Source organism: Myotis daubentonii, chromosome 1, assembly GCF_963259705.1.
Source record: "Myotis daubentonii chromosome 1, mMyoDau2.1, whole genome shotgun sequence".
NCBI lineage: Eukaryota > Metazoa > Chordata > Mammalia > Chiroptera > Vespertilionidae > Myotis > Myotis daubentonii.
The window spans coordinates 36,040,664-36,061,691 of NC_081840.1; the positions used below are offsets into that span (position 1 = coordinate 36,040,664).

General features: G+C 43.0%; 1 long non-coding RNA gene across 1 annotated transcript in view; it reads right to left on the minus strand.

Annotated features, from left to right (window-relative positions):
• LOC132217260 (uncharacterized) overlaps positions 1 to 18,512 on the minus strand; it is a 114,800-nt gene extending 96,288 nt beyond the window's left edge. The window contains exon 1 of the long non-coding RNA XR_009448871.1: positions 18,218 to 18,512. This is a non-coding gene — a long non-coding RNA (uncharacterized LOC132217260). The remainder of the gene's footprint in view (positions 1 to 18,217) is intronic.
• Between the last annotated feature and the right edge of the window lie 2,516 nt (positions 18,513 to 21,028).

Genomic DNA, 21,028 nt, shown 5'->3' on the forward strand with positions numbered 1-21,028 from the left:
TTTTTTTCTCTTTTTAACTTATTTTTTTTTAGTAGTTTCTTTATTGATGATGACCCAATCATAGCAGACTCTGCCCCTCCTCACTCCCAGGCCTTTCCCTGAACATTCTTTGCATACCTCAATATGACTAGTGAAAAAAAATAAATCTGATAAATAGCCAAGCTGTCAATCTCTTCAGGAAGTCCCAGTTTGTCCACCAGCTTATCTACTCCTGGTCTGCTGAACGTCCAAGGTGCCACCTGACATATGCCTATGACACATGGGTGAGAAAAGAAGTGTGTTAGCTCTATGAAGTAGAGATGAAAAGCTAGGTGTACACAGATAACCTCAAGAACAAGACAACTCTCTACGCAGAGATCTTTCTAAAGGACAGAGACTGGCCCCTCTCATGGTAAATGCAGCCTGGTCTTCCTTCCTCAAGGGTCTTCCTTAATATACATATAAGTTTCTCTGCATTGCCTTTTAGAGTCAGAAAATGCCCTATGACCATAAAATCCAAACTCTTTGAACCATGGGGTTCACTGAGCAGCACCAATATCTGTTAACATCCTGTTACCATAACTGTTGTTGTTCACCAAGAATAATGTTGCAATTAGTGAATTTCTAGCTAATATAGTCCATGAAACACTACTGTTTGGTAGTTTCCTGGGTCAATGAGTAGCAATGCAGGTTAATTGTGATAGGTATGCCGGAGTTCTGTTCAAAACTTTAACAGTGGTGCAGCCAGATTGAGAGATACAACCATCAACCTTGGAGGATTAGAAAAAAGACAAAATCATCTCAGCTAAATGGTTCCTCATTCCAGTCACTTTAGAATCAAACCTATGAGGGAGATTTTGGCATCTGTGATTTCCGTGCCTAAAAATATTCAGAAAGGAAGAAAAAAACCTATCACAAACTAACTCCAAATTTTTATTTTACAAGAGAAGAAATGAATCATGATTAGTTAGTGGCAAAGAACGACATATTGATAATGTACCCAATATAATTTCTACCTTTTTCCAGAATAAAATTGTGGGCTAAACCTGGAAGGGTTTTCAAAAAGTAAATATAACAATCACTATAAAATGTAGAGGGGCTTAATCCGCTTGAGCCTCTGACCTTTGTTGCATTTTGAGTGTGTTTGGAGTTCAGGTAGTACTACCCTGCCCACCCTCTCGCGATAATAAGTAAATAACCAAATGACCCAAATAGATTTATTCCAGAAATAAGGGGGTGGGAGCTGGTGAACAATAAGAAGCAATGCCATGGGTGGTACAGAGTTTGAGCTTTAACCTCATGTCTTTCCTCCTGGGTAGAGATGCTGACATCCCCTGCCCACCCCACCCATCCCACCCCCCAAGATGCTCATTTCTTCTTTACATTTATACAAATGACAACTACTTACAATTCCTATGGTCATTCTTAAAAATTAAAAAAAAAAATCTGAAACCATTTCCTCATGACAAAGTAAAATAGTTTTAAAAGATAAGCAAAACAGATAAAGAAACACTTTACAACCCCAGCAACCACATATCGGAACAATTTTGCAGCATTGAAGAAAGTCTTTGAGTTGAATAATTGAATTAGAGACAGCTAGCATAGCTTTGTGAAAGTGATACCTCATGTACCTTACTGGTTGGAGTGCTTTAGAGGGCATTTACTGCCATAGAAAGAAAATGGAACACAATGAATGTCATATAATTGTTAAAAAGCCATTGGATGTTTTCAACAATGAAGATTATTGGCGAAGACCCATCTATTGTGTAAGGTAAAATAGCTTGTTGGATTAAAAAATTGTTCAGAACCTGCAAAAAGTGAGTGAATGTTAATGGTAATTTTTATTTTAACTGAAGAGAGGTTATCAGTAAGGGTGAAATAATAGCTTTGAAAGAAAATGAAAAATTGGAGGAATACACAGAATCCAACCTTATTACATTTGACTATTGTGATCTATTCTCTGGCACCACGTACTAAATTTCCAGGTATTTTTTAACCCTATTATGTTTACTGTCTCATAATAGCCTCTCTACCTGAAGAAGAGATAGAAAGAATGGGGTTTGTTTAACAGAATTCTATCCAGTGTGTTGACTGTGATTCGTGGAGCACACATCCTTGACTTTTCCAACTTAGTTACCTAAAAATTACACCTATGTTCTTCTAAGAAACTACATAGCCAGCCCTAGCTCATTTGGCTCAGTGGATAGAGCATCAGCCTATGGACCAAAAGGTTCCGGGTTTGATTCAAGTCAGGGGCATGTACCTTGGTTGTAGGCTCCTCCCCACCCGGCCCCGGGCCCTGGTCAGGGCTCTTGCAGGAGGCAACCGATCCATGTATCTCTCTCACATTGATGTTTCTCTCTGTCTTTCCGTCTCTTTTCCACTCTCCCTAAAAATCAATGGAAAAGTGTCCTCAGATGAGGATTAACAACAACAACAACAAAAAACCCATAAATAAATAAATAAATCATAGCCAAAAATGCTAGCTTACCTATGTTATTATTTCTCTGTGTATATACAAACTGGCCCTATAGAAAAATATTATCATACTGTATATCTACAAACAGGTAGGCAATTTTGAGATTGCTAAAATATCTGATTCACCTTGCCCATCAAAAAGACTCTGCATGTAGTATTAATTGCTCTTAGAAATTTTACACAAGTCAAAATGACCAAAACATTTTGAGGTATCCAATTCAACCATAAAAATATGGGCAGAATCTTTAAATACATTATTTTTTAAAAAATCCTGAGAGTAGTATTTTTAGGATATATAAGTCTGGCATGGTAAGGAGTTTGTTTTGTTCTGGTGGCTTGTGGTAGAAATCATATTTTCTTCCAGTTGTCTTAAGCAACTTCTAAAGAAAGAATAAAATAAAAAACATAATCAGGGTAGGTTTTGCAGCAGGTAAATGAATAAAAATGCTCTAAGTTATAATTTGATTATAAATCCATGCCATAGTTTAAATTAGATTTTTTAAATTTTTAAACCTTGTTGAGGTACTATGAAATCTCCAAAATTTGAAAAAATTGGTATTCATATTGACTTGTATATGTGCATATGTTATTTTCTGTTAATGATGACAGCTGTTGTGAAAACAAGGAATTGTATAAAATTAATTTGAACACAATGGGTCTAGGTCTTTTTAGAATATCTATACTAATAAAGAGCTAATAAGCTAATGCCCCATACGCCATAATTGTAACGACCAGGTCATTAGCATATTAGCTGGGGCATTGCTCCGGAGACTGGGCAGAAGCAGGGAGGCTCCCAGAGAAGGCGGGACCAGCCCTAGGCGACTCAAATGACTGAGGTCGGGGCTTGAAGCAGCCAGAGGAGGCCAGAGGGTTTGGGGGCTGGGCCAGGTGCACTGGAGCTCTGCGTGGACAGGTTTGGGTGTCAAGGCAGGGCAGCACCGTGGGATTTCAAATCGTGTGCTGGGCTTCTAGTCTTTAATAAAGCACTGTACTTATTGTGGACAAACACTTATTACTTTACATTTTTTCAGTAAATATATTCGACTATTTGTTTTGCTGGATATAAACTCACTGAGGAATTACCTTACAGAATGGATTTCAGTGGCATAGTTGTTAAAGGATGGAGGTGTCTAATATTAAAAGAGTTCAGAGCACCCCAACTGTGATGGCAGTTGCATGAATTTATACATATGTTAGAAAGTTCACAGAACTGTACACCAAAATAGTCAATGTTACTCTATGATAATTTAAAAAAATAAAAAAGTGTAGAGGGCCCTTGGGAAGGCACCTGGGCATCTAATCTAATAAAAGACAAACATGCAAATTGACCATACCTTCGCTATGCCTTAAGCCACGCTCACCAGCCAATCAGAGCGACTATATGCAAATTAACACAACCAAGATGGCGGCTGGCAGCCACACAGCTAAAGTGAGCAGGAGGTTTGGTTGCTCCAGTAATGGAGGAAACCAAGCTTCCTGGACGGCTCTGAGCTCCACTGAAGGCAAGAAAGTTTCAATTATAGAAGGTAAATAAATCCCAGAATAAAAAAGAAAAAAAGGAGAGGCTGGGAGCTTCTGTCGCCAGGGGGGTTGGCCAGCTTGAAAACGGCCCTCAGCCCCTCACCCAGACTGGCCAGGCACCCCAATGGGGACCCCCCACCCTAAAGGGGGTGTGGCCAGCCTGAAAACAGCCATCAGCCTCTCACCCAGGCTGGCCAAACCTCCATGGGGTGAGGGTCCCCACTGGGTGGGGCTTGACCAGCCTGAAAACAGCCCTCAGCCCCTCACCCAGGCTGGCCAGGCACCCCAGTGCGGACCCCCACCCTGAAGGGGGTGTGACCAGCCTGAAAACAGCCATCAGCCCCTCACCCAGGCTGGCCAGGCACCCCACCCTGATCCGGGACACCCTTCAGAGCAAACCAGCCAGCCCCCACCCGTGCACCAGGCCTCTATCCTATATAATAAAAGGGTAATATGCAAACTGACCCTAACAACAGAAAGACTGGGAATGACTGGTCACTATGACACACACTGACCACCAGGGGGCAGATGCTCAGTGCAGGAGCTGCCCCCTGGTGGTCAGTGTGCTCCCACAGAGGGAGCTCTGCTCAGCCACAAGCCAGGCTGATGGTGGTAGGAGCCTCTCCTGCCTCCTCAGCAGCGCTAAGGATGTCCGACTGCAGCTTAGGCCTGCTCCCCACTGGCAAGTGGACATCCCCCGAGGGCTCCCAGGCTGCCAGAGTGATGTCTGACTGCCAGATTAGGCCCAATTCCCCAGGGAGTGGGCCTAAACCAGCAGGTGGTCATGACCCCCAAGGGGTCCCAGACTGCGAGAGGGCACAGGCCAGGCTGAGGGATCCCCCCCCCTCAGTGCACAAATTTTTGTGCACCGTGCCTCTAGTTTCTTTAATAAATTGTCAGCTGAATCTAGGGCAATAGGCAAAGCCACGTCCTGGAAACACACCTTACCAAAAAGGCAGAAGTGTTCTCAGTTTGACCTTCATTTTTGCCCAGATGCCAGGGAGTGGGTTTTATTATGTAAATCCAGCCAAGCACCAGGAATGAATATGACTCTGACCCACCCAAGCTCCTTTGTCATGACCTTTGGTGAAACTTCCTGGTATTTGGGGTATAAAATAAACACGCTGTATCGGTGCTGGGTCCCTGTCTCTCCATCAGAAGAGAGCAGTGGTCCCACCCGGCCCCAGCTTTTTCCTTCCATCTCTGTGTCTGTCTCTCTCTTTCATTTTCTCAATCCCCAGCCGCCCCTACTCAGAAACTGCACCACTGTCTAGCCATGCTGGATGCAGAAAAGAGATAACCCTCAATAAAAAAGTAATTAAAAAAATAATTCAAGATATAACAAATGGTTTAGATATTTTTAAGGTTTATGCTGGCCTCTGAATGATAAAATATAACTTATGACATGTAATAAATTTGTAAATAAATAGTAAATAATGCTAAAACTATAAGGAATAAGGGAAAACATTTTAAAGTACATACCAAAAAATGTGAAAGAACTATGCAATCTGGGACTGTGAGCTTTTTTAAGTGACAATTTCAAAGTTAGTAAATCATTTCACAACAAAATTTACTAGTTGGGAGTAAACATTTCCCTCTGTTATTGATAAAAATAAAATTTTTAAAATTTAAAATTGTGTTTGCATCATAGACTAAGAACTGGAAGGAAACTTCAGGAACCATTTGATTATGTTCTGACAGATGTAAATAAAATTAGTTAACCAAATCTTCTCCAAAGATCTCCAAACATAGAGATTCCACAATGGCCACTAGTAAACATATTCCTGTTTTACCACTGGGCTGGGTAAGTTGGGGATGTGAGTCTATGTGATCAGCTAAAATAGTTCCTTTGTTGAGTTCTTTCATCATCTCTGATCTCAAAAAGAAGGCCTGGAGAACTTTATTCAAAATTCTTCTTCTAGAAATTTCTATGCCTTCCACGACATTCACTGAGTCATTAGTGTAGCCATTCTTCTTCAAATTCAATAAATTTACCCTTTATGCTATGCTATAGAAGTGCCCATAAGACCTTCCTATCATAATAGTTCTTTCTGTTTACCTAGGGTTCTACACATGCTTTGTATTTTAAAAAACGGTGACTAAAGTGGGTTCTGTACTCTCATTCATTCTCAGCCCCCATCCTGAGGGTCAAGTGCTTCCTGGCCAGGCATGCTCCGTTTGATTTTTTCTTTTTTTAAAAAAAAAACTTCTTCTGGGAAGAAGTTGAGTGCTGCAGATACTAACCACATATAAAAGGACATCATGTAAATGCAAAACTCCCAAAGGGAGTTAACTAAGACATCATTAACTAAAACATGGTTCTTTGATTCATGTTTTAGTAAATGATGAAAGTGCAGGTAAGAACATGACAGAAAGTAGTCTTAAATCAAGGACCTATAAGTAACGAAAAAAGGAGATCCTCTCTAGGTGGTGCTCAGAGGAATTATCATTCTCTCCCCATCAACACTGGGCTAGCTGTAGAGGCCCCTTCCTCCGTAGCAGCAAAACAAAATAACACACGTGTTGTAACTGACAGTCATAGAAATTTCCAGACACAGAATTACTAGTAAATGAGCAGCCCATTCAGATATTTGCATACAAAAATAGGAACAGAGGTAACTGGAGTTATAAAAATGCAGTTATTAAAGATACTTGACATTAAATTCAAACTTCAAAGTTGATAATTCAGAGTCTATGATTTCCATAAGTTAGCCCTAATTCAAATAAATGGCCAGGCTGGCCTGGGCCAACTTTATTGTGGCCAGGACAGACCCACAGGTGGCCAGCAGAAACCCATCATCAGTTGATGAGGAAGAAGACTCAAAACAGAACCGGGGCAAATAATTCTGTAGTCTTACTGGCAAAAGGCTTCATCCATTCCTGTCTGTGGAAAGAATCCATACTTCAGTTGTATATCTTTCTTTACATTCTTTTTTTACTAACTGTCATATTATTCATTCCACAGTATGTTTCGTTTCTCCTCAAATGATTCTTTTGCAACCTTTAGAAAGCCCTGCATTATGTCCCTTTCCATGTGTCTGACCTTGGTGGACACAAGAGGGTGGGTGGCCTTCCTCTAAATCTTATTGCTCAGAATATGTAAAAAAAAAAAAAAAAAAAAAAAAAAAAAAAAGCAGAAGAAGAAGAAGAAGAAGAAGAAGCACCTCACATAAGCCTGTTACTGTTTGAATGTGCCACCTGCCACACTTCCAGGAATGAGACCTATTTTGCAAAGAAGGAAGGGGCTCTGCTCTAGAAACTGCTCACTGAAGCTCTTGTTTTATATTCAAGAGGACGGTTCCATAAAATTGTCCTTTTCAACCCCATAGAACAAAATGTGTGGTAGCTGGAGGACTAGTCCCTATTTTAAAGTCCTAGAAAAGATGGGCTCTGATGATTAGGGGTCATTTCCATTCTCTCTTCTGCTTCCCTGACAGGCGGTAATGTGGGTCTGAAGAGGAAACCAAAGATTAATGGCTTAAATAAGCCAGAAGTCTTGTTTTGCATAACTGCCCAAATGCTCAAGCTCATTGTTGCTCAATATTTAAAGGCTGTGCTTCATTCTATTAACTTCGATCTGTGCTTTTAGCTTCTGTACTTTTTCCATTCTGGACCAATGTACCATTCTGGCAACTCTTCCTCCCCTTCTGTGTGGGTTTTATTCCCTGACAAAGGCTCTGTGCCTGTATCTCCCTGCCAGGATCCATAAGGCTTACTGGTGACTAAAGTCTTAGTCCTGTTTAGTGCTGTATCTTCACCCATTGATTTAACTGAGACAGAAGTATTAGCCATTGAACAACAAATTTAGCATAAGCATCTGAGCTAAAGAACTATTAGGAGACAAGCCCTACATAAGGTTAGATAAAAATAGATAAGACAGGATGACAGCCCCAAGTAAGTTTCTCTATAAAGAGATGCCTTTCATTTAGTGTAACTGAACCCATTTTAAAAAAAAATCACACTCAAAAAAGGGAGGAAAACTAGTATTGAGAAATTATTAAAATGACTAAAAATTTCACTTTCATCTGTTTGCACAGGAGTTAGTATCATGAAAACTTAACCATAGTGAAATATTTTATCAAAGACTATCTGTTCCTGTATTAAGAAATCAAAGCCCGTGTACACAAGTTTGAGTTTACAGAAACTAAAAACTTAAGATGGTAAGATATTTTTTATTTTCTCTTTTATAATTTTACATATTTTCCAGATTTTTTTGTAAAGAATTTTTAGAAATAGAGGAGAAAGGTTAAAAACTAAAACAAAACAAAACTCTTTAGTATAGTTTTCCCTGCTGAATTAGTATGCTGTTCATGAAACATGAACATAACTAATAGTTACTACGGGTTTCATCAAGATGTGGCTAGCTATGTGCTTAAATAATAATTGAGGTGAGGATGAAAAATAGATTTTACAGAAAGTAGGAATAATATTATGCTTTTATGCTTTGCCTATATGATCTCAAACCTCAAGATATTTGAAAATATTTGAGTGCCTGAGGTTTCTTTATTTTTCATCTGGATTAGTGATACTATATAGCTAGCTAGCTGTATTTTGGTAATAACTATAATTTTTAAATGTCAACATTATTATATACATTATCTCTTTTTCTACATTAGAATATCTCAACCTTGGCATCTATTGACATTTTGGCCGAACAATTATTTGTTGTGGAGGGCTGTCCTCTGCATTGCAAGATGTTTAGCAGCATTTCTGGTCTCTAGATAACAGTTGTGACAACCAGAATGTCTCCAGACATTGCCAAATGTCCCCTAGGGGAAGAAATCCACTGGTTGAAAACCACTGCTCTATAGTAAGTTATAACTATCCAAATATTTTGATTATCTTTTTAACTATTACCTATTACCATGGCCACATTAATCATGCCATGATTCACATTGATCATAATGATTAAAGAAATTACAGATTTACTCTGGCACTTGGGTACTTACTATCAGGCTATTAGACAAAGCCTGTGAATATTAAAGGGAAACAATTCCTGTAATTACAAAAATAAAAGATTACACACAAAAAAGAGCAAAGATTTTGGTTGTAGACTGGAATCAAATTGCATTCATTTGTTGAAGTGGTCTGCATGACCCAAAGACATACAGCAGCTATTATTCACCCAACTATAGCATGGTAGATATTAACACACATTTTGAACAAGAGGGTTTTTGCTTTGTGTGACAATACTACTGCCATTTAAGGTGTTAGTGATTCATCACTCAGGCATGATTCTTCCCTCTAAACATCACCTATCATTTTTCTTATTGCCTTTTTTATCTTAATGCACATTCAGTGACACCCACAATAAAAATTCTGTTGCAAAATTCTGATACCAAAATTGAATCTTACTTTTATTTCATGTAAATAAATATTATAAATGATCATAATCAACAATATAAACCATAAATATTATCTTCATGACCATTCTTCTAGACTGTAGTGATTTTTATTTCATCATTGTGAATGGTGGATGGTCTTTTTTCTCTTCTAAATGTCCCAGTCCTTAAGGGATAATTAAATATGACCCATGAGCAAAATTAGGTTTAAGAAGATTTTATTTTTCAAATATACAGCCTGGATTTGTGCTATTGTCCTCCAGTTTCCTTTTCAAATTTTCAAAATAGCATGTAAGTTTGAAAACTTATTTAATTTAAAATGGCTCCTTTTTAAAAAAGAAAGCACTCTAGTGGGATGCTGGGATTGCATTCATCCCAGCATGCCCCACCACTGTTCTTTGGATGGCAATCACAGGACCCAGACATCAAGCTGTGGAGGAGATTCTTCCAAGCAACAGCATCTGGCTCTTTGGCAAACTGAACAGGCAGTTGCCCTGGTGGCTTTGGAGTTGCCTCTGGGTCTGTCACAGGGTAAGGCTGCTAATGGAGTGTCTGGATTTTCATCCCCTTTTCATTGCACTGTCTTTCTCATATACCTTTTTGGTGTCAAGAGACACACTCTCTTCCATAAGGCAAATCCCACTCTCCTCAAGCCTGATAGATTCCTACATAAACCTTATTGTGCTTCAATAAGTATCCCTTTCCACTGCCCACATCCCTTATGAAAGTGTAAAAATAGGCAAGCATTCTGGCAGCAGCCACACTGGCATTCTATTTCATACCCCACCTGCAGAGAGAATCAGAAATTAAATGTTCTATTTTCAGTCCTGGATATTGTAAGCCTGTATTTTCACCTTCTTTACTTGCAATACATCTCTTTGCCAGTTAAATTTAATAAAGTCATATTTATAATATGAATAGCTACCTAATCTCATGGAAACTTTTTTTCTTCATTCTCAAGAACACACAATCTAAGCTGGTAAGGTGGTATAAGAACTATAGGGGCTTAGTTTCAAGAATTTGTGGTACTTTAAAATCATAAGTGCAGTCCCTGGAACAAACAAACACCTTGAACAACAGAATTGGCAGCTCCAGAACAAAGAGGCTCTCATATCCTCTTAGCTGTGTAGGAAATTAAAAAGACCAAAACTGGAAAACAAAGAATGATTTTTTTTGGATGTTTTTAGGATTAAAAAATAAAAAACAAACCCAACAAGCTTCTGAATAATTTGTACTAAAGGCATTCATCAATATGGCCTCTCTACAGACCACGGGCTATTCATGGGTACTATGACCCACAGATCATTCTCAAAAGATGAAATAACCATTGGTGAAGAGATGGCTCAAAGACTCTATTAGGTCCAAAGAGACATAGATCAGTAAGATAGCTTCCTAAGAGGTGGCATTTAATTCCTCCTATTAGAGTTCACCAGCAAAAGAGAGGCTTTATACACCGGCCACCTCTATGGAGACTCAGTTCTAATCTACCATTTAATCACCACATTCACTAAGTCCATCAATGACCTATGGAAAAATCACGGTGATGTCTGTTTTATGGGTGGGAAGCAAATTAAAAACAAGGGGGGAAACATCTTGTAGGAAATACTATATTTGAGTGTAGGTTGTTACATGGGAAATCCTGAGTTCAAAGGGAAATTAAACCCTTCAACTTTGAGGACTGGCAAATAGTTGAAGCTAAAATGGCCCCAAACAAACAAGTTTACAACAACCATAGCCCAGAAAAGGGGATTTTAAAAATAAACACTATTTATAATTATTTTGAATACTACTTTTTCCCATTCTCTTAGAAAGAAGATAAGAATGTATTGATAGTATACACACATCAGTCTATTTTTTTAGATATCGGTTAAAAAATATGGAGTTAAATCTCAAATGTGTTTTTATTCCTATGCAAAAAAATTCTCTTCTACAAGAGAGCACATAATCTATCTAAACACATAATAAATTATACACTCAGTTGCCTTCTGATTGTATTTTTTAGAAACAAATCAAATTTGAACATTAAAAGTCATCTATGCAAACCACTCCTGCGGCTTTCCCTGGGAACGCTGTTGTGGATGATCAACAAGTACTTACAACTCTGAGCAACTGACAAGGCTCTCCAGGCTTAATTTTGTTCCCAATAATGTTCTATACCAGTGATGGCGAACCTATGACACGCGTGTCAGAGGTGACACGCGAACTCATTTTTTTGGTTGATTTTTCTTTGTTAAATGGCATTTAAGTATATAAGATAAATATCAAAAATATAACTCTTTGTTTTACTATGGTTGCAAAGATCAAAAAATTTCTATATGTGACACGGCACCAGAGTTAAGTTAGGGTTTTTCAAAATGCTGACACGCCGAGCTCAAAAGGTTCGCCATCACTGTTCTATACTCTGGAAACCAGAAAAACCAATATGACTTCTGCCCTCATATTTGGGATGGTGAATTTTAAAGAAAAGAATGGATAGTGTAAACTTTTAGATCAAATGCTTATTATAAATATCTGCTCCTGATTTGCATGAGAGAAAAAAAAATAACTTAGTTCATGGTGCTGAGTCAGTCTAGACATAATCAACTCCTGACATTGGCACAAAGCATAGTGGTCCCCAAATATCTTTGTTGAATGAATAGATCAATGAATGAATAAATGTGAGTTCATTTTACAATCAACTTTTAAAAATATATGTGTGTTCTAGAGACTTCTTAGATTGATAACCACACATCTTTAGAGAAACCAGAGACTTCAGTGGACAATCCTATACATGAAAAGTAAGTATCCATTCACATGTGACTATATTGTTTAGTAGAGAAAATTGATCCAAATGTGCAGTCGGATTTGACTATATGGTCTATTGTAGAATGTTTTTTGCTTTTACTGGAATGTCTTCATTGGGATTTTAGAGTTGATTGAGATTGTATATATTCAATGTTATCTACTAGGACATTTAAAAGAATTTCTTAATGATAAAGGAATTGCTTGGTTTTCCTCCAAGCAAGTCCTTGGTTTTATCAGAGACACTTGAAGTTACCTATTCCTTGGTGCATATCTAATATCTACAGAATGTCTCTTTGTTCGAAAAAGCCTTCATTCAGGCCTTTGCTACTTCTGTTTCTTACTGAAACAGTAAGAAATGGTCAGAAGAAACTTAGAGCCTGATTTTATAGATACTCAATATCTATAAACCATGTCTGTTTCTTCGTGTTTCTTTGACATATTTTGTGCTTCAAATATAAGACAGCACAACCAGAGGAAATTGCCTTTACAAAAGTAATCCAGAGCATACCACCTACTTTTGGTTGGGTCAGTGTGTACCTTAAGTGGTGACGGTCATATTCAGAGCTAAGTATTAGAAGCAATTATAGCTTTCTCTTTTTGCTTGTTCATTAGTTTAATAAGCTGCTAGAAAACTGCCATTTAGTGTAAGAGCTACTGTCTGTTACTGAACTAGCTTAAATGGTATTCAATAAATGATTAGGAATGTCATTATTGAGTGGCTATCCAAAGTCACACACATGCTAATAAAGATGCCTCTAGCATCCATAGGTCAAATGCCAAGAAACAGATCCACAAATACTCGTTAGTCTGTTGTTATTCTGACGTTGTTGGGCAAGTATGACATCTAAGGTTCAAGCTATCCTAGGAAGAGAACCACTTCTTACTGGTCTACAAGACCTGGTCTTCCCCGCCCTCCCCCCCTTTTAAATATATTTTTATTGATTTCAGAGAGGAAGGGAGAGGGAGAGAGAGATGGAAACATCGATGAGAGAGAATCATGGATAGGCTGCCTCCTGCACATCCCCCGGGGGGGGGGGGGGACGACGCGGGGGGGGGGGGGGATCGAGCCTGCAACCCAGGCATGTGCCCTTGATTGGAATCAAACCTGGGACCCTTCAGTCTGATTTTATAGATACTCAATATCTATAAACCATGTCTGTTTCTTCGATGCTCTATCCACTAAGCCAAACCAGCCAGGGCAGGTCTCCCCCTTGATATCCAGTTGATACACAGGCTCTCACCACCAGCAGAAACCAAGGCTTGCTTCATAAATCATAACTGGAGTACTTCAGCATTTGCAATCTGAAAAAGGCGGTCAAAAGGAACAGGAAAAGCTCTAGATACATCATAAAGGATGAGATGGGAAAGAATGGCAGAAGGTTCCTAGACTACACCAAGTAGCGGATAGCCGCCTCTCACCAAAGGCAGAGTACAATGCAATGGAGATCCACCTGCCCTGAGGGAGGGAGAGGAAGAGCTTCAGAAAAAACCTCCAGGTCTGCTTGTCTTCAGAGGCTTGGAGAGGCTCCCGAACCAGTGGGCAGAATCACAGAAAAAAGACGGCTGCAGGAAGTCTGTACATGAATAGATGGGAATGGGGAAAGTGGGGTATGTTTGATTGAGGGTAACAAGGCTGACACCGAGGGCTGCGGAGGGCCTGTGCATTTGTGCAAGTCACTTTGCTGTGATGCTGTCCCTCCAGGAAAAGGCAGGTGTCCAGCTGGGCCCTGGAGGCCTGGCTCCTTCCTTCTTCCTTTGCCGAAGGTGCCTGTGATTGTCCTGGGCAGCCCTGGAAGTCTGGCTACCTGTTCCCCTCTCCTCCTTCCCAGGCACCTCTCATGGGCTGGGACCCCAGCAGTCTCGCTCTCCCTGGCGCTGCTCCTGGCTGGCCAATGCCAGAAGCCTCCAGAACTCCTCCAGGGAGCTCCCCCCCCCCCCCATCCTTTAGTGAAGGGAGGTGACCACCTGGTGCGAGTATGCTTATTAGCCTGGAGCCGCGCCCTAGCCCACACTGGGGGGAGGGGCGATGCCGGTGGAGGGGCACCCCCGCCCCCAGCTGCTGGAGCCTCAGCTGGGAGACCGCTCTGGGGAAGGGATCAGGACAGAGAAGGTTCCAGGAGCAGTGGGACTGACTCCAAACAGCAGGCACCTAGCCCTTCGCGGGCTCCTCGGCGCCTCATAAAGACCCCAGTTCAGATCTGACCCTTCTCCAACTTGTGCCCGCCTTCCGGGCCTGGCGACCGCTAGGGCAGACCGCACCCTCGAGTCCTTGCGACCCTGAGCGCCTGCCATGGGGCGCCGCCGCTCTCTCGGCCTCCAGGCTCGGGAGCCCAGGGTCTTCCCTTCTCACGCTGCTCCCACAATTCGCCCGCCGGGTCGTGCCGCGCCTGAGAAAGGAAAAGCCCGGAGGTGGCCGCCTCCTCCTCGCCATCTCCCTGCCTGGAGTCGGGGCTGGCTGGACCCTAGGAAAGGTCGGATTCCCCCACCCCACCCCGCCCTTCCACACACACGCGCGCGCACTCACACGGACACACACACACACACACACACACACACACACACACACACGCTTCGCTCTCCTGGCCCGAGAGTTGGAGAAGGTGCCACTGGGAAACTTGGTCGATTCGTCGGATGACCATTTGCCTAGACGTCCCTCCTCCCCAGTACTCTCCGTTTTCAAAGCTATTTTCCCCACGACTTTTCCGTAAGTGAATCAAAGCAGAACCCAGTCTCCCAGGCAGCTCAGTCCCTTTTGGGAAACTTCTCAGAACGTAAGTCTCCAAACCCTCCAGCGCGCAGGGGGCCGGGGCCGCCCAAGCCCGGTTCCGCGCGCGGAGACCCCCGCAGTGTGAGCGCCTCCGGTCGGTCGGGAGAGGCTGCCCGCGACCGCGCGACCCGCGGACAGAGGTGCCTGACACTTAGCCGCGATCACAGCTCGCCCGGCTGATGGCTCATTGAGAAACCCAAATGAAGGAGTGGATGAATGGGGCAGGAGGGAGTCGGGGGAGTTTGCACCACGTATCTCAGGTATGAGCACTTCCCAGTGACATTGATGCAACCGCATTAGAGTACATGGCAGCAGCCTGCTTCTCATTATTAATTGTCTTTGTGTTTGGATAAAGTATGTAATCTTCTCAACCACACCATTAAAATAGGTTGCCTTTTCAATTAAGAACTGTCGTGAGCACAGCAGTCAATTTTCCTAATGAAGATGCATTATATTTATACATCAAAAAATAATAATAATGGGAAAATCCCGGTTTTTCATCAGACGCGATTGCGGAGAAATACAAGAGTTTCCCTAAAAGGTATGGGGTCCTGTCGTGCATTAAACGCCAGGCTTTTACATAAATTGAAATTTCTGCAGATGAAAGAAAAGCATGCGTATCAAATATGTTCAAACCCGCCTCATTCAGATTTACAAAAGCAAGTAGGATGAGTTCATTTTTTTCAGAGGCACTTAACAGATATAACAACAACAAAAAAAGTCAGTGACTGTCTGAAATATGCCCATAAACTTTTGGGGCGATCCCTTTTAGTGTAGAGCTGATACAGTGGTGTTTGTTGAAAATGCACTATGCACTTTTAGATGATGAACAAATACCTCAGCCTGATCATTAAGGAGCAAAAATTGTCTGGGCCGGCCACCTGCAATTAGTTTTTGTTTCGTTCCTTACTTTCATTCATTCTTCTTTTTTTTAAAGACAAATTGAAAGGCAGTGACTCTGGTAGAACTGTTTAAAATTCTATGCCTTCGTGGCAGGCATCTTTTCAATTGTAAAAAAAAATTAAAATTGCAAAATTCTGATGTTGAAGTTTTAAAAATGCTCAAAAATATCCATTCCTGAATATGAAAGTGAAAAGTTTGCATCCATGAACAAAAATGAAGTGTGTGCTATTCATTTCCTAGTCTTGGGAATTTGAGAGCTCATAGAGAAAAAGGATCTATCAAGATCTATGTTTTCTTTGTTAATAACAATTTTAAGTTACTATCTTTTGCATATGAAATACTGTTTTAGACAAACGATTTCTTTTTTCCCTCTCTCCATTCAATGTGAAGACTCCCAGTGGAGCCACATTAAAGTGTTTGAGGGAAAAAATAAGTCAAATTCTTCTAAATAGAATAAAGTTCCCAACAACAGCCAGACTTTTTTTTTTTTGAAAAGCAACATCAGTTTTTTTTGTTTTTCAGGCATGATTTTTTTTTCAGGTTTTAGATGTTATGTCTTTTAAAAAATTGACCTCTTTTTAAAAAATAAACCAGCCCCTTAAAATGATCTGTAAAGAGTGGGAAATTAGATTTTCGATTAAAACCTTATCCCATCTCGAAGGATTACTTTATATTGATTCTTAAATATGGCTACAATTGATGGGCTCTAATTAAAAATCCAAAGGCAAAGTCTGTCATGCCCATATAAAAGAAGCTTTTCATATACGGGAAATAAAGCTTGTAAAAGGTTACACATAAAAGATTAGAGATTTATCCAAACTAGTTTAAAGCTTCACTGCGGTTTTCTTTTCTTCCCTTTTTCCTTTCTTACAAAACCATTCCCAGGTCTTTTTTCCCCCAGTTTTAAATGAAGTTTGCAAACAGCCAAGATATTGGACTGTAATGGTTGTTTTATATCAGCTCTGTAAGCTTGAGGCTGCTGCCTGCAGTAGAATTGATTTCAAGGAAACTTCAGGACCAGGAGATGAAAATTATATAAACTGACAGCTACCACCCTTCATCAATCCATCCACATTCCCGTCCACACCCTCCCAACACACACACACACACACACACACACACACACACACACACACACCCCTTACTGTGCTCTCCATCTCTCAAACTCACACAGGCCCTTTCTATCCCCCACCCTAACCTGGTCTGCACACACCCTTGGTCCCCACACACCCAGGGACAGACGCACAGCTCCCAGCTCCCACTCAGCTCATAAATGTCTCACAGCCCCACATCTCGCACTTGTCACACAATCTTAATCCGTTTCATTCCGGAACAACATGGTCCTCTTTTCCTCTTTTTTTACATTTGGAATTTGCCTCCTACTCTTTTATCCAGACGGCACAATCCTATCTTTGAAGTCATTTCTTTCCTTGCCCTCTTTTCTGAAGCAACTGCAATGCAGAGAATTAGCAAGCCCAAGCTTCATTTATAAGTGATCTGTTGCCGGCCCTTTCTCCCCAAATTCTGCCTGTATTGCCAATCTTCAACCCTCGTTAAAAATTTAATTAGAGTTCATCTTGTCAAAGTTTTTAATAAAGACACATCTTAAAACCTAATGAAAAATGATTTTTTCCCCTAAATATCGCGGCAATTCTAAGGCAAGACCTGATCCCTCACTGTCCACTGAATTGCTGAAATGACTGAAAATTAATCTTCATATTTCTGAAGTAAGTGTTCAGGGAGTCTAACGGGCTCCTTTCCCCCTGAGAGGCTGTGTTCTCACAGAATATGAGTTTTGTTCTTTTTAAAAAATTAGCCTGGAAGAACCCCTAGATCTGCTTTCTCCTCCCACTCCTCCACTCTCCCTCACACTACCACTGTTAATAAACTTGCAGGAAAGTTTGGAATATTTTAAACTGGCCTGGCATGCCGGGTGGAGAAAGTAAGGCCAGCAAGCACCAGACGGAATCTAGATTTCAAACTATGAATATCAGCCATTTTTGGAAGCTGCATGCAAACTCTGACAAATAATTTGATTCTCTGTGTATTGGTTTTCTTCATTTAGCTTCTGAATACTTATATCTCATATTTGTAGCAAGGTAATTGTACTTGTGGCCATTAAAACCATCCGCTTGGTAACGAAAATTATTTAAAGATACAAACAAGCTACCATAAGTCAGATTCATAGAGAAAAAAAAAATTTAAAGACACAGGATCCAGGGGTGGGGGGAAGTTAAACATGAGACCATACAATGACTATATAGTTAAGTATACTGGAAGTTCAAGGACTTACTGAAAACCAAGAGTTAGACTTTTCACCCAAAGAGCCTTTTTCTCCCACCAAGCGTCTAAGATTTTCAGTACAACAACAACCCAGACCCCTCCTCCCCCCAAAGCCAGTGGCTTTTGTCCTGACCTAGAGCAGGGTTTGTGGGGACTGTACCTGAGCCCGGCTGTCTGCAATTTCCAAAATGACAAGAAGAGACTGGAAGATAAAGAGCATGTTCTTACAGGTGAACAGCGATTTTGCAACTTTTCCAGGAGACATCCAGGAGAAAGCTTGCTTGCTAGCAACTGCTGCAGAGTCTGGGCAGAATTCCTCTAGAAAGAAAAAGAAAGTCTTTTTTTTTTTTTTCTTCCTGTCTGCCTCTCTCTGTCTCTAGGTTCTCTTTCTCTTCTGTCTCTGTCTCCCTCTCACTCAGATCCAATCTTTTAAGAGCCTCAGCACATTGCTAAGCTAAAGGGAAATTCTCTTTGATAAAGCGGTGTTTCCAGCTTCTGGGTTTTAAAACCTAAATCTATATTCAAATCTGGCTGAAGGTGTGTTCTGGGATTTGTGAAAGCCTCTTAAAGGGGTAAATTTACCAAACCGTGACAAAATCATCACAATCTTACTTTAGACATCTGAAGTGGATGAGAATTTTAAAGAGACCCTTGTTTATTTAACACTGTCCATTTCCAATTCCTGGTGTACTGGCCCCGCATTTCTGCGAAGTTATTAGACTAGAGGGCAAAGGAGACGCGGGAGCCCTGTGCTCCCGGCCGCTGCCTGGGAAAAAGCCCTCCCACTCCCCTCGGCGCCAAAAGCTCCTCGTCCAACTGAGCCCCGAGGTTTTCAGGGGGGTGCAGCTAAGCCCCCCCCCCCCCCCATCGAAGAAGACATCGAAAACCTCCACCTCGGCCTTGAGGGGTTTCCCACGACACTGGGCCCCAGAGCAGCGGGATCTCCCAGCCTAAAAATCTTCACTTACTTGGTGGAGATCACAAGCGCGTGTTCTGATCTCTCGCCCCCCTCCCCGCCCCCACCGACCCCAAGGCCTCCCTCGGCCCTTCCCCTCCGCCAGACCATCAACTTTCTTTTTTCGTTCTTTGATGCTTTAAGCATCCTTGTGATCAAAATGGGGGTAACACTTCTTTCTCAGGGCAGGAAAGAGGCTCTGGCTCAGGGGACCAGGCTGGGTTTGCCCCAGAAAGCACTGGTGACTCCAGCCCAGCGCGCCCGTCGAGCGCCAGGCGGGCCAGACCGCCTGCGGCACTTGCCCCCCCTCGCTGCCCCCCCCCCCCCGCCCCAAATTAAGGCCTCCGGGGGCAGTCCCCAGGTGTTTCAGGACCGTGGGGGCGGGTGAGATAACCAGGAGGTCTGTACTCACCCCCTCCCCCCCAGCCCGGGCCCCCCGGAAAGTCGCGATTCCTAGGAACGCGACAAGCAGCGGGTCTCTGCGGACTGGAGCGGTTTCGGGGGGCCCGGGAGGAGCCGGGCAGATCCCGGGCCGCTCGGGGGCTCGCGGGGACGTCGAGGCCCAAAGCTCTAGACTAGAGACACCTGCGAGGCTGCGGCCGCCGAGCGCCCAGCCCCAGGCCCCGCGCGAGCCGGAGCCCAGCCCGGCCGCAGAGCGCTCGCCACCGCGCGCGCACTCCCGTAATTCGTTAATTGCTGTAAATCCCAAGGACGGCCACATTTGATTACACGTACAGCATAAGAACCGACAACAAAGCGACGAATTAATTACCAACTTCATTAACATAGGTCCCCAAATTACAGGCAGCGAGCTGTTTCTTTGGGCCCGCTTGCCTTGGTGGTGGTGGCGGCGGTGGTTGGAGGGGAGAGGGTGTTTAGGAAGAGATTTTATTTTTCTTTTCCAGCCTGGAGAGTTGTGAGAGCAAAAACAGTCTTCTGCTACCCCCCGCCATCCCCCCCCCCCCCCCGCCATCACACAGCCTCGGGCAGTGCCCTTGTCCATCCCCCTCCCCAACCCCCGCTGCCCCCTCCCCCCGTGCCCAATCCCTTTCTGCTTTTCTAGGGACTCGGGCGTGTGGAGAGCTGTGGGGTCCCGCTCTCTGGGCCAGGAAGAAAGGCTGGGCTGGGGTCCGCTCTGCCGGGATCGGGTCCCCTGGCGCCGATACTCTCCAGTCTCCGGGGTCCCAGCCCCGCCTCGGGCCACGGGGGCTGAGTTAGCGCCAGACCCCATCCCCGCAGGCTCTGGGCGGCGTTTGTAGTTCGCACAGACACTCTCACGCCAGAGGCGGGTCTCCTCCCCGGGTCCCGGGCATCCGGCAGACCCCGCTCTCACACAGCCGCGTCCTGACCCGGCTCCTTGGGTCTCCCCAAATCGGCCCTGGGGGTAGATTCGGGGTTCTTGTTCCGTGTAGCCCGCCTCAGGCTTCTTAAAACTCCAAAAACCCTGGAGGAGCCCGGGAGCCCGGGCCTCCCGCTTGGGGGCCCGGGGCTGTTTACGAAGGCGTAAGGAGGGGGAGAGACACCGAGCTTTTGAAAATAGTTTGTTCTTGGACTTGTCTGTCCGCCTGCATCTTGCCTGCACGCCTACGCCCCACTCGCAGGCCTCCTTCCTCTCCCCCGACCTGGTCGGACCCCGTTGGAGAACGCACAGGCGTGGTTTTAAGCTTCGGTCTGACTTGCTTTCTGCATCTGAGCCACACACCCTGCTAAACGCAGAAGCCGATACCGCAGTTAGGCCCTACCACCCGCACTCTCTCCTGCCTTTACTTAAATATTTTATCTTCCCATCTTACATTGGATGGGTTTCCTTCCTCCCCTTCCCTAAAACAAAAACAAAACAAAACAAAAGGGGGGGGGGGGGGCAGGGAGAGGAAGAGAAGGCTAGGAGAGGCCTCCTGTCCATCATTTTAATTATACAGTTCGTTCCCTTGCTCCGGCCCAGGATGTGTATTTTAGGCGAGCCCAGTGTCTTTCAAGAACATTCTGGTAATGTCGGAGGCCTGGATTTGTTGCCTG